We start from the raw sequence: 14711 nt of genomic DNA, 5'->3' as shown, positions 1-14711 counted from the left end.
AAGCAAGATGCGGCCATAGCGTTTGCTTGATGTGGAACAACATTTGCGCTTACCAGGTTAAGCCAAGACGTTCGGGACTAGCAATGTAGACTCCCTACTCGAGACAAGCCTTGCAGGCCCACATACTACGGCGGCGGCGGTGGAATTCAGCACCTGAATGTCTAACGAGACTGATCGTCGTATTCTAGAACGTTGTTCCACTCAACACTCCACCTCGACTGAAGAAATTAGGTGGCAGCGCCGCCCCTCGACAGAACAGGTTACGGCATTTCAGCGACACTTCACTGCAATTCTTAGGAAGCGCAGCTTGGTGTAGCGGCTTCCACAGTCGAGAGGCGGCTCTGTGCTCGACTCAGCAGGGTGAAGAAAGAGCTTCGAGCCGAGAATATTTGAGAACACGGGGTTGAATGCCCGACCGAGACACAATGTCCAATGAGACGGAATATGCAACTATAAAAGCGAATGCTTCGGTGTTCAATAGCATATCCACCGTGGTTGCTTAGTGGCTATGGTGTTCGAATGCTAATCACGAGGCCGCGGAACCGAATCCCGGCAACGGCGGCCACATTTAAATGGGGGCGAAATGCGAAAACACCCGTGTACTTAGATTTAGGTGCACGTTAAAGAAACCCAGGTGGTCCAAATTATTCCGGAGTCCCCCACTACAGCGTGCCTCATAATCAGATCGTGGTTTCGGTACGTAAACAACATAATTTAATTTTTCTTAATTTGCAACACCACCTATTGTAGTATTGCAGAATAGGAACTGCATAATTTTCAAACGGAAAAGAATTCATTGCAGTGAAGTTGTGAGAAAAGTCGCAGATACATGAAAACGAGACGAAACTGGGAAATTCAAGTAATGGAGAACACTCGGAAATGAATGACGTGATAGGAATAAACATTTGCACAAGCATAACAACACATACAAGATGTGTTACAAGTATCCAGATAAGGGAAAAAAATACACAAACAAGCCAGCAATTAATTTATTCAAAATGGACTTTTTTAGAAGGAATAAATATGACGCTGTTTTTTGTACTTCTGCGAAGCAGGGTGAATTACAGCAACAAACTTATGTAAATGATTGCGTGCCAAACTAAAATGGCAAGTATATAACCATTTTGATGCTGGGCATGAGATGGGTGGTTGAAGGCTACTGCACATTAAAGGGGGTACGTGGTTGAAAAAGAAAAAAGGAAAGTCGCGAGCTCTGGAGCCTGTCCTGGTACAGCTGCACAAACAATTGGGCACGCACCCACATCATCGTCTCTCCAATGAATTCGTCATTAGACAGCTACAAGATATTGGCACCACAGCCAATTAAGCACTTCAACAGCGCTGCGGTCTTCCCCTGCTGTTTTCGAAGCTTTGCAATCGTCTTCCGGTACTTGCAAAGTTGCAGTTGAATATCTATGATGTCCTTTGGCTGTGGAGGAAGGAGTAGAGGATGTATGTCTTCTGGGGTTTTACTTGCCAATACGACGATTTTATTATGAGGCACGTCATAGTAGGGGCCTCCGAATTGATTTAGAACACCAGGTTACCTTTAACAGGCACCCAATGCTCGAGACACGAGCGTTTTTGCTATTCGCCGCCATCGAAATGCGGCCGCCACGGCCGGGATTTGATCCGGCGACCTCGTGCTTGGCAGTACACCATTGCCGCCAAACCACAGCGGCTGGAGAGGAGTAGTGGAGATTCGTGCAACACATATAATGACAGAGTCAGAAGGTAAGCAATACCATCTAGGCCCGAGCCTGGGGCCGCCTAGATGGCCACTGGGCGCTGCTGCTCCCGTACGGCCTCCTTGACTCGCAGCTTTTTAGCGATTCTAAATAGGTCACCTTATCGAATATTGACGCAACAAACTGCAGTTCACGTTTTCTACCAAAACAGCGCGCCAGCTTTTCAACAACAAAGGCTATCTTGAAGCTGACCCATTCCGGCCAAGTTTGGCCGGTGCACTGAAAAGGGTGTCCTTTGGTTTGTCAAAGCGATGGCTTGCTAAAAGGCATAATCCATCAATGTTGAATTTCCCTACAATATCCCAAAGATTTCTTTTTTCCTTTAGTGTAAAATTGGGGCCGAAAATTCCACGAAGAAAGGAAATTACCCTGGATGGAACATCACTGGTTTGACTGGACTCCGCACGTGTTGGGTCGTGCCGCGTGTCAAACAGTGTTGCCACGACACATACAACAGACCACGCAGAAACTCCTCTGGGAGTTGTCTAAGTATTAGTAAGCATTGTGCCACTTGCTCATCTCCACGCAGTCCGGTGTCGTTAGCAATGTTACTAAACTTGATCCGACCAGAATAAACGACAGCACTGTGACCACACGAACTGCTTGAGGAAGGCGGCGCAAGGTGAATTGATGACGTAAGTAAACACGGAGAAAGGAAAAAGGAAGGAGCATCACGCAACGCGATTGAAGCCGAGTATGGTGGCCCAACACGTGGTCGCATGTCAAAGTGCATGGTTAGTTTCATTGTTCCCGCTCTGCAGGCTGAGCCACGGCAGGGCAGCCGAACAAGCACGCACCGAATAAAAACTACTCCAATAGCTACTGGGAACCAAACGCCTCAGCAAATCTCGACGGAAGAAGTCACGGGTTGGGCCGCCACTGTGCAAATGGCTGGCTTCACGGAGCGTTCGCTTGCCAAGGCGGGCTGCGTCACGTAATGCTCTCTCCTATTTCCTTCTTTCATGCAAGTAAACTACTGCAGGTAGCGGCGCCAGGTTCGCTGATAACATTCCGATCATTTTAAGCCATTATCACTCTATAGCACCTTATCCATCTGCGTCGAACCATTATCAACCGTGACCAGCCGTACCCCGGCGGGGGCTGCGTATGGCGCGGTCGCACAGGCACTATCTAGGAAGTGATCTGCGATGGGGACAGAGAGCGCCGAGCTCTGATAGCTTCGTGTGCGCTGTGTTCTTGCCGTCTTGTTTGCGCTAAAGCGAGAGACACCATGAAGGTCAATTCGCTCGCTGCTGCGGGCCCTATCTTGACAGCCATCGTTTTACGTGACGGACTAACGGGCGGGTTTCCTCGTTGGGTAGGCATAAAAATGCTTACGCATGTAAAAATAGCAGTAAGCTACAGTATAAATTAGTATATTTTATTTCAATTTTCGCGCTCACTTTTGGAATTCATCCCTTATATTAGTACTCTACTGTAGCATTGTAGATTCTAAGAAATAGTACAAAAATGACTCCGATATTCTCGGCGATGCTTTTGAGAAACCCGGGGACCACGAAAGTCACATTCAAGCCCGAATTTAAAAACATTTAAGACCTGGGATGGCCTATTCAAAGGCATCAGATGGTAGTTATATAGTATCTAAAGGCTTTAGTGTTTCAAGCATGACCTATGCCCAAGAAAGAAGAAAGAGTGAGCCCCTCATAACTTACATAAATAATCTTTATTGCGCGTGAACAGGTATCTTCAAAATGACTAGGTGTAACGTTAAACGACTAGGTATGCCGCTATATTACACAAGTGGCTGCGCCAGCAATACCACATAAAATTCACTCATGTTTATCCTTGTGCCAATCGTCCATTCTCCTTGTCAATTGCTTTTCAATGTTGAAGCTGTGTCATGTTGAAGTCTTCATCAGGCGTTTCGTGTGCAGAAGGCCACAAATAGTCTCCTTGCTAAGCTTGTTCCGCAGCTTTGTCTTCAGGTTATTTACAGCAGAAAATACCTGATCAACTGCTACATTAGAATGTGGCTAGCGCAGTATGGCCGACACAAACTCGGCCAATGCAGCAAAAGCGGCGCTTTAATCACAATGTTTCAAAGTAAACACCACTGCCATGAACTCGTGCAACGAGGCATCTTTGCGCCTGTAGGGATATCAACATTTCTTAAATATCGGCATTCGGTTTCCAAAGTATGCAAGGCTTTGCCGGAGACTACATTCGGAAAGGCTTGCGCCAGCGGTGCAGTAGACGCTGCCGATTCGCTCATGGACACAGTAGGATCTAGAAGTTCCAGATGTTTTAAAACCGATTCTTAAAAGGGGATCCGCTTCATAATTTGGTCGATGTCGCTCTCGATATAGATGTCAAGGTTTCTACGCTGTCTTGACGTCAAGGCTGAGACTGTCAAGCAAAAGCTTGGCAGTGTCAAGCTGCTAGCTACATGGCCGCAGTCGTAGCCATGGTCGCAGCCGCAGCCACCTCATCGGGAAACACGTAGGGCCACCTACCGGAATCTAGGAGCCTCAAGCTCGGCCGCGAAACGGCTCGAGTTGCAACGCTTATCGTTTACTATGTTAATCTATGGGCTGTGTGCTATCGCGGACAGCCAATTTTGTATGCAAACACCTTCTGCCACGCTCCGGCCACGCGGCCCCAATCCGCGGACTACCCTGGTGATTTCAACTTTGATCCCCCCGCTGCCCGTTGCGTGCCCTGGAGATGTATTAGGATGGTAAGTTGGGCCACTTGGTTGGAATTCATCGTAAGCTTCGTAACAGCGCCACACAAGACACGGAAAAAAGGAAGGGAAAAACTCACAGCCATTCCACTCTGTGAAGACGGAATGGCAGCGAAAGCTGACGACAGTCAAAGCTCTCAAACGAAAAGCAAAGTGCATTCACTGCCATTCCACCTTCACAGAGAGGAATGGTTGTCATTTTTCGCGTTGCGAGTCTGGCGTCATTGCTCGTTCGGAGGTGCCCGGGCTTGCGATTGTCGTTTTCGTTCAGCATCGCGGGAACGTTCTTCGTCGGTGGTCGTTTCGCGCCGGCGCCGTTTACATTCGGGGGTGTGTTACGTTTCGCCTACAACGCGCGGTAATGCCGGCGCGGATGCAACGGACGCCGGGGCTTCGTTCAAAGCGGCGGACATTTTGGCCCGTTCGACGCCGCCGCAACGCCTCCCCGCCAAGCGTGTCCAGGCGTGTTTCAGTGCCACGTGTCTTCGTGTGTGCGCGTGTGTGTGTGTGCCCACGCTTGTCAAAGCGCGGCAGCCGGGGAGCGGAGCTCCCCAAGTGAGGAGCCAGCAGGTCTGTCCGTCGGCGGGTTGGCGATGCGTCACTACACTCGGCTCAACATGTCTCTCGGCTCGACCGTGCGCGCCGTCGTGGGCTCATGCTCCGCCGTCGCGTGGGCTCATCCCGTGACCTTCCTTCTGGCCCGCGACGCCGAGAGTATAAGAGCAGCTGCCCCCGGACGCCAGGGGAGAGGCTCCGATTTGTACTGTTGAGTTACGTGCTCTCCCGTCTCTCCACTTCGGTCGACCTGACCGGCCGCTCTTTTGCTATGTTAGAATAAACAAGTTGTTCTGTTACCAGTCTACTCTTGCTTTGCCGGGACCTTCGGATGCTTCCAGTGCCCCAGGCCGCCAGGCCAACGCTACCCTTGGGGCTTGCGACCCATTGGCAATAACAGGCGTCAGCACCGCGACCCCAACAGCTGGTTGCCAGCGGTGGGATCGCGACAACGGAGGCCAGCAGCGAAGAGATGCGGTTGACTGTATGCTGAGCAGCACAACGACCATCCGGGAGCAGTGCAACGAGCCCTGTGTGATGACTGGTTGCCTGCAGCGGAACGACTGCGCTGAATTCTTGGCTGCGAGGTTTGGTGAGTGCGGGACTTTCTTCTTCTGAGTTTTGCCAGGCTTTTGTTAGTGTTAGAAACAGAGCTGGTAATTGTGGTTGTCGTTGCTGCCGGGTTAGTTTGCGGCAAGACAATAGTAGGCAGTAGAGAAAGCAGCATTCAGAGCAGCCATGGATTTGAAGTCGTTGCGCAAACCGAAATTGCTGGAGCTTGCAAGAGAGTTGGGTCTGGATGTCTCAGACAAACTCAGAAAACCAGAACTGCTAAGGGCTATTCTTGAGTTAGAAGCTGAGGATGACGAGCTGTCGGAATGCCTTGAGACCATTGAGGAGAGGGAGCGTGAACTTAAAGAACAGAAAGAGAAAGATGAGCATGAACTTAAAGAACAGAAAGAGAAAGATGAGCGTGAACGAAAAGAACAGAAAGAAAAAGAAGAGCGCGAACACGCTTTGGAAATGAAGCGTCTCGAGGTAGAGATGGAACGCGCTCGTAATGGAAGTCAGGCACACGGTGCAGGAGAACGAGTATTGTTCAAAATGACTGACCTGATGCGGCCGTTTAAGCTTGGAGAGGACATTGGTTTGTTCCTGGTTAACTTTGAGCGAACGTGCGAGAAGCAGGGGTTCTCTCGGGAAACGTGGCCACAGCGCTTGCTCACTTTGCTACCCGGCGAGGCGGCCGACGTAGTCGCTCGCTTGGAGAGAGAGGAGGCAGAGGATTTCGACAAAGTGAAATCGAGTCTGCTAAAAAAGTACAGGCTGTCAGCGGAGGCGTTCCGTCGGAAGTTTCGGGAAAACGAGAAAGGCAGAAGTGAGTCATATACAGAGTTTGCCTACAGGCTTATGTCAAACATGCAGGAGTGGCTCAAAGAAGAGAAAGCGTTTGGTGACCACGAGAAAGTTCTGCAGTGTTTCGGGCTAGAACAGTTTTATAGTCGGTTACCTGAGAACGTGCGGTACTGGGTCTTGGATAGGCCAGACGTTAGTACGGTGGCTAGAGCCGCTGAGTTAGCCGAGGAGTTTGTGACGCGTCGGGCTCGCGGAGCTAAGGACGGTCAAAAGGGTGAATTTGGCTCCAAGTTTGAGAGGCCGAAGTTCACGCCCATGAGAAAGCGGTTCGAGACGAGGCGAGCGCGCGTGTGTTATACGTGCCAGAAGCCGGGTCACTTTTCGGCGCAGTGTCCGACCGAACGTACGGAGACGGCGGCAACCGAAGCCGAACGCAGAAAGCGGTTCGAGAAGAGGCAAGCGCGCGTTTGTTATACGTGCCAGAAGCCGGGTCACTTTTCGGCGCAGTGTCCAGAAACAAAAACAAAAGTCGTGTTTTTGTCTTTATGCAGCACTGACGAGAACATGAAGCTTCTCGAGCCTTACATGCGAGACCTCCTCGTGAACGGGAAAGAGTGCCGAGTGCTTCGCGATTCCGCAGCTACAATGGATGTAGTTCACCCCTCTTACGTAGAACCCGATATGTTCACGGGCGAGTGCGCATGGATCAAGCAAGCAGTGGAAGCTCATAGCGTGTGTCTGCCGGTAGCAAAAGTGCTTATTGAAGGACCTTTCGGAGCACTTGAGACGGAGGCCGCAGTGTCATCTATGCTGCCCCCCCAGTACCCGTACCTATTTTCGAACAGGTCCGATCACCTCCTGCGCGAGAAGGGGCTTTTGTTTGGTGAGGCTAGCGTTCAGGCCTTAACCAGATCGAAGGTTCGGGAGCTCGCTGCAAAGGCGGTAGTTGCGGGGCCGACGTTGTCGAACGATGAGAAAGGGTCAGAGGCGCAGCAAGCTGGTATTCAGAGCACGTCCGAACTGAATAAAATTGAGCCTGTAGCGTTAAAGGCACCAGATACTGGAGAGGAAATTCCCGATGCGGGAAAGTTAGAAGAGCTTCCGGTCGAGCTTCCGGGACTAGGCTCAGTGACGAACAGGAAAGACACCGATCAAGTCATTAGTGACTTAATAAGTAAAGCATCGCTGTCGCCTGAGCAGAAAACCGAACTACACCAGCTCTTACAAGAGTTTCAAGGTCTGTTCTCTGAGAGGCCTGGTAGGACTTCTGTCCTTACTCATGACATAGAACTTACCTCCCCAGAGCCAGTACGATCCAAGGCGTACCGGGTGTCACCCCGCCAGAGCGATATTATGGAGGCTGAGGTAACGAAAATGCTACAGCTCGGTGTTATTGAAGCGGGTGAGAGTGATTATACCTCCCCTTTGATTTTAGTTGAGGTACCGGGCAAGGAACCTCGTCCTTGCGTCGACTACCGCAGGCTTAATTCCATCACTAAGGATCAAATTTATCCGATCCCTAACATCGAGGAGCGCCTTGAGAGAGTGAGTAGCGCTCAGTTTATTTCCACCCTAGATCTTGTCAGGGGTTATTGGCAGGTTCCACTTACAGAAGAGGCTAGTAGGTATGCGGCGTTCATTTCACCAATGGGGACATTCCGTCCTAAAGTTTTGAGTTTTGGTTTGAAGAACGCGCCATACTGCTTTTCAAGCCTCATGGATAAAGTGTTGCGGGGACAGCAAGAATTCGCTTTACCGTATCTAGACGACGTAGCGATATTCTCCGCATCCTGGCCTGAGCATATGGCGCACTTGCGGGCAGTGCTAACCCGCCTGCGCGATGCGGGCTTGACAGTCAAGGCTCCCAAGTGCCAGTTAGCACAGGCCGAGGTTGTCTACCTCGGACACGTGATTGGTCGGGGTCGTCGCCGCCCCTCTGAAATAAAGGTGGCCGCTGTGCGAGACTTCCCGCAACCGCGCACGAAGACCGATATTCGGTCGTTCTTAGGTGTCGCCGGCTACTATCAGAGGTACATCCCCAGGTACTCTGATATCGCGGCTCCCCTAACGGATGCTCTAAGAAAGACAGAGCCGCAAACAGTCGTCTGGGACGAGACAAAGGAAAGAGCTTTTAGCGCCCTAAAGAGCGCCCTAACAAGCCAGCCTGTGCTACGATCGCCCGACTACACAAAAGGGTTCGTTGTTCAGTGTGATGCTAGTGAGCGAGGCATGGGCGTTGTACTGTGCCAACGGGAAAATGGAGAAGTAGAACACCCCGTCCTGTATGCTAGTCGTAAGCTGACGAGTCGTGAGCAGGCGTACAGCGCCACCGAGAAAGAGTGTGCGTGTATCGTGTGGGCCGTTCAGAAATTGTCATGTTACCTAGCTGGCTCGAGGTTTATCATTGAGACGGATCACTGCCCTCTCCAATGGCTGCAGACCATCTCTCCCAAAAATGGCCGCATCCTGCGCTGGAGCCTCGCTTTGCAACAATATTCCTTTGAGGTGCGTTACAAAAAGGGGAGTCTCAACGGTAACGCCGATGGCTTAAGTCGAAGCCCCTAACGTGGGAATCAGCCTCAAAATTGCTTGTTACTGATGTTTTTCTTCCTGAGGCAGGATTTTTTTTAACTTATTGCTTTTGTGTAGTGTTTCAAAGTGATGATGTGCTTTCTAGTGCAATTTTCCGATTTGTGGACGCGTTCTGAGTGCTGCTAAACTACTGTAAGGAACTAGGCAGCAGTATAAAAGGGGAAAGAGCCTGGCAGGGCTTAGTGAGGGTTGTGCCGTGCTTGCTGACTGAGCGGTTGACTTTCGGCGTAGTTCTAACGCTTGCCGGAAACGAGAACAAAAATGTCAACTCTCCCGAAGTCACTTTGCAGTGTCCTGTGTGAACCTGAACGTGAGAACGAGGCCTTCTCTGTGCGCTGCGCTCAAGAAACGCCAAAGGACGCCCGACTTCGGTTATGAGCATCACGAGCGACATCCCTCCGGACAGCGGATGCAGTCCCCTGACCATCGGGATCTCCTTCCCCCGGCGGGGCGGTCTGTTACGTTTCGCCTACAACGCGCGGTAATGCCGGCGCGGATGCAACGGACGCCGGGGCTTCGTTCAAAGCGGCGGACATTTTGGCCCGTTCGACGCCGCCGCAACGCCTCCCCGCCAAGCGTGTCCAGGCGTGTTTCAGTGCCACGTGTCTTCGTGTGTGCGTGTGTGTGTGTGTGCCCACGCTTGTCAAAGCGCGGCAGCCGGGGAGCGGAGCTCCCCAAGTGAGGAGCCAGCAGGTCTGTCCGTCGGCGGGTTGGCGATGCGTCACTACACTCGGCTCAACATGTCTCTCGGCTCGACCGTGCGCGCCGTCGTGGGCTCATGCTCCGCCGTCGCGTGGGCTCATCCCGTGACCTTCCTTCTGGCCCGCGACGCCGAGAGTATAAGAGCAGCTGCCCCCGGACGCCAGGGGAGAGGCTCCGATTTGTACTGTTGAGTTACGTGCTCTCCCGTCTCTCCACTTCGGTCGACCTGACCGGCCGCTCTTTTGCTATGTTAGAATAAACAAGTTGTTCTGTTACCAGTCTACTCTTGCTTTGCCGGGACCTTCGGATGCTTCCAGTGCCCCAGGCCGCCAGGCCAACGCTACCCTTGGGGCTTGCGACCCATTGGCAATAACGGGCGTCAGCACCGAGACCCCAACAGGTGCGATCGGAGATGGTTGTTCGGCGCGTTCGTTCGGTTACCGGCGCTCGCGATTGGCCTACTCCGCGCCGACGTCGCCAGCCGCGGGGCGCGGCCACGTTTTTGGTGACGTCAAAATGACGACACGCTCCTGTCAATCATCCTCCCACCGAGCATTTCGTCTGCTAGGCGCCGAACCCGACGGGAGCTGGGAAGCTTGGTGCGATCATACGGCTTCGCATGGCGCGTCTGGTGGATTGGATTGGATACAACAGGCGCTGCGGCATGGCACGTTTTAATCCAATCCATAGTTTAATTCGAGAAAATGGCACTTCCGTTGGGAACTTATTTTTGTTGCGCTGGCGTTTCTAGAGGAAGGAGGAGAGCGGGTGGCGGTGCGAAACGCGTTTGAAGAAATGGCAGAAAGTGAATTCCGGCGTCGTTTTTGTTTCTCGAAACAAATAATTCGTTGGTTGTACAGAGAAATCGACCCCATCATCGGTGCCAGCGAGCCACTGGAATGTTGTCGCTGCCTCTTGAAAAGTGCGCCACTCTTCCCGTCATTTTTCTTTCTTTTTTCTTCTCGCTGTGCGCGACACCACCTAGGGACGACGCAAAGAAACTAATAGTTATAAATTGCAGTAGTCACACGTATTACTATTTGAAAACGCGTTTGGGTTTGAGAAGAAAAAATACATTTTTTTGAGATAAAGATTTAATTCATTTGGAAGACGAGAGACATTTCGTTTTGTAGTATACTGTCTGCAAGCAGACGACAAACGACGGAAGTAAACTTCCGGGGAGGTCACCGCTTCCTGATTGGCTGCTCTCTCCGCCCCGTTGTCACAAATTTGGCATACTGCAACTTTGTGACGTTGCAGCAACTGAACAGAACGCTATCGAACAAAATATCTCCGATCGCGCCCCTGGTTGCTATTCCCTCCGGCGCTCCTCGTACATATGTTGATCTTCAAGTGTACGAAGCATACGTGTCCGCCCAATAGATAACGCAGCTGTTTTTAGCGCCGATACCTCTCCTGCTTATATACTGCGATAACCTTGACGCCAGGTTGTTGTTCACGGCGAGCGTTCTAATCTGTATCGCATTTGGACATCTGCGCCGCCGCGCTGCAACCATACGGGTTCGTTAGAATTCCTAAGTTCGTTTCTGTTGCCGGACGCCAAAAAAAACTACAGAAGGTTAGTCATATACAGCTTTCGCTGTAAAAACTACACCACGGCGCCGTGTTGTCGTTTTTACCTTCCTTTTTTCCGTGCCTTGTGTTGCGTTGTTGCGAACCTTACGATGTGCCCTGGAGATAATGCGCCGCCCAATTTATTATAATCTTAGCTGCCCTCCAGAGGCCGCCGTTTGCATGTTACATGCGCCCTGCTGGAGAACTCGTCTGGTGTCAGCGGTGACCGAGATTGCCGCAGTATAGCGAGGCGAGATTCTCAACGAGACGGAATATCCAATCGAAACTCAGTGTTCATTATTAGAGATCCGGTCTCGTTGGACATACAGGCCGCAAGCGGGTGGCGGCGGTGGCCTCTCCCTCCTTCTCCTGCGACAGTTGCTGGCGGCTGTTGTGTTGTGCTTGCGGTGGGTGGAGCATGAGACCTTCCTCCACCGTGCGGGATTTCGCAGAACTTATTTACCATATTAATTGTCCCATTAATTCACCGGCTTGTTTCTTTTTTTCCGGTAAAAGGGCACCTGCATGTTATGTGAAAAGATGTGGCCAGATGGACCTTTGTCGAACAACAATCCAGGTAAAATTGCAGTCAGTGTATATGAAACGTAGATTCAGACAAAAAAAAAACTGGAACACTGCTCGATATTACATTATTCATTTCGCTGAATCGCTGTTCCACATATCACACGTATTAGGCAGTTTTAGAATAGCGTTTGCATCCAACCGAAAACGCATTGCGTACGTAAAGAAATAGCGTCGCCCTCATTGCGCATGCTGCGAACGTTAAGTGTCTCTGGTGTACGTGCGCTCTGGTAACGTACGTTACATGGCGAGTTTAACGTTCGTGATGTTTACGGACGCCAAGAAATAGCGTTGTCGAACATGGCGGCACCTATGGCTCCCACTTCAGCGAGAATTATCGTCGTGCCTACGCTCTCACTCGCGTTGATCGCCAATAACTATTGAAATGAACTTTCGCTTTCTCTAAACTCACCTGAAACGTTAGTTATGAGCGCATAGAGCGTCCAATTTCCGAGATCATCGGCGATTCCGGCGCCTGTAGGCCTAACAAGATGCGTCCCCGTAGCAACCATAGAGTTTCATACAATAATTACTATAGAGGGAACTCTGCGCTAGTGTCTACGGGAGCTGCGGTGGGAGCGGTTGTACCAGCATGGTAATTATGGGAAGCGCATGGATTTACCGAAATTTCGTCCTTCTGGCTTCAAACGGCTTTGTGACTTTGTAAGCTCGTCATTTTCAACAATGTACTGTGTAATAAGTAATTAAATAAACCTTATTAAAAATCTATGGGCACTTTGCTGAGCTAAACTGCGATAGGCGAAAGCCTATCTATGACTGCCTCTGTTGCTGTTGTCTGAACTGTGCTGCGAACGGACGCCGCCGTGGACGCGAGCATGGAGTGCAATCACAGCCATATGGCTGAAAGGTTTGTCGCCGATGTGCGCGCACCCCCACGCGCATGTCCGCGCTCTCCCACGCGCCCACTCGCATAGCGCCACTGGCATGGCGCCTCCTCTCCTTGCTCCCCTCGCCAGTGATCACCGCTTTCCTGCGTCCACCACGGACTGCGCCCGGACACTGGGCCTCTTCGATTTTCGGAGTTCTGGCAGCCCGCTGGCAACCAGATGGCAGCCAGCTAGTTCCGGTCTTGATAGGGAGTCACGTGGGCTGGGATCCCAAGACAACCAAAACCTGCCCGAAGTTAGCAAACTTGAACGCCGGGACAGCTGGCCAAATGTAAACAGCGCTCGGCGAGGCCGGCGCGCGCTCGGCGTAGTCGGCCCATTTATGCGTTGCCAGCTTGAAAATATATAGCTGCATTCAGGGATACAATCACTTTCGCGCGATTTCGCGCGACAGGGCGCAGGACGCGCACTGGGCCAACCTCACCTTGCGCATCGCAACAGATGGCCTCCGACGCGTCCGATGACAAGACGCGAAATCGCGCGTAAGTGATTGTATAATTGAAAGCGATAGATCGAGGATCCCTGCTCGCAGCGATCACGTCGCCCACCGGCGACATAGATGAGTTGATGCTGTGTCATCACTTGACAAGACATGAAAAAGCAGGATATCGGGTACGCCTCATACGCATAAAATTTCGTGCCGACCTGCTTTGGTTTCGATTTCAGAAAGTTTCTTGTGGCTGATGGTGCTTCTCATTTTGACCCTAAGAAGCTGGAGACGCGGCTGACGCATGAAAATGCACGCCGCCTGTGACCATCGAAACGTTTCACACGAAAAACAACATTGGTCGCGATCATGAGAGCAATAAGCCAATGTAGGTGTGTCTAACGTACGTGTGCCTATTACTCAATCAGTGCATTCTTAGATCAACGGCCTGCAGTTCGAACACATATCGGTTTCGAGTTGCCACCCAAGCATATGACAGAGAGATGGAGCGAACACGCGCTAGCTGCAAAGCCTTCGCTAACTGCAGAAAAAGGAGATATCTCCGCATACATACGCGAGATATGTGAAAAGGAACGTCACCAGAGAAAGACGAACCCAAAATGCACCGCAATGTGTGAATGAGAGTCAGCAACTTGCGTGGAACACGATGCAGGTAACATGCACGAATGAGAGCGCGGCGCGCTGATCACCGCCGCGAAGAAACCTCCAGGAGACGCACACACATACACACACAAAAGCTGCAAATGGTTCACCACTGCTCGTATCACACCACTTCGCAATGCGGAACGGAGCGTTAGCACCTAAAAAGATAACGCTAGCAGTAAGGAACTCCGAAGATGACCGTAGACAGTTGGCTGAGCGAGGTAAATTTAAGTCCTCAAGCGCCCGCGTTGCAATCCGTGAAGTCCCCGCAAAGATGGCGGCGAGCGCCCATCGCCTCATTTAGTCGTCTGCTAGCCAGAGAACTTCCAGAGAGCATCCATATCAAAATCGTCCTGGCAGGTTCTGGCAGCCCGCGGGTAGCCAGAACCATCCAGCCCAAGCAAAACGAACTCCCGCGGCGGAAATGCGCGGCGCGGTGGGCGGAGCAACCCGAGAAAAACGAAGACGCTCTGGCTGGCTCTGGCAGCCCGCGGGTAGCCAGAAGTGGAAAATCGAAGAAGCCCATTCATGAGTCACCAAAGGCTTACGCCTTAAAATTGTCCGATGGCAGGATTTTAACACAGGACCTCTATCACAGAGGGTGGATATTGAAACCATTAAGCCACGGACGCTTTTTTTATTGCCTCGCTTGACACGGAGTTTACGAGCTCAGAAGAACAGAATAACAAGATCGTAGTACCGATAACCGTGAACTGTTTGCTGACTACAAGTCATCAGTATTTCGGCATGTGCAACAACCTTTCCAATCTCGAAACCCACTCCGATTCATACGTCTGCACCTTCTTCACTTCGACAAAATGGGACACAGATTCGCAAAAATATTCGCGAACTGGTCTAATGTCGATATCCGCATTGTGTACAGCAGTCCGAGTTCGTCA

The sequence above is a fragment of the Dermacentor andersoni genome, chromosome 1, assembly GCF_023375885.2.
Source record: "Dermacentor andersoni chromosome 1, qqDerAnde1_hic_scaffold, whole genome shotgun sequence".
NCBI classification, from domain to species: Eukaryota; Metazoa; Arthropoda; class Arachnida; order Ixodida; family Ixodidae; genus Dermacentor; species Dermacentor andersoni.
The sequence above is the reverse complement of the archived record's forward strand: the minus strand, read 5'-3'. Positions refer to the sequence as shown.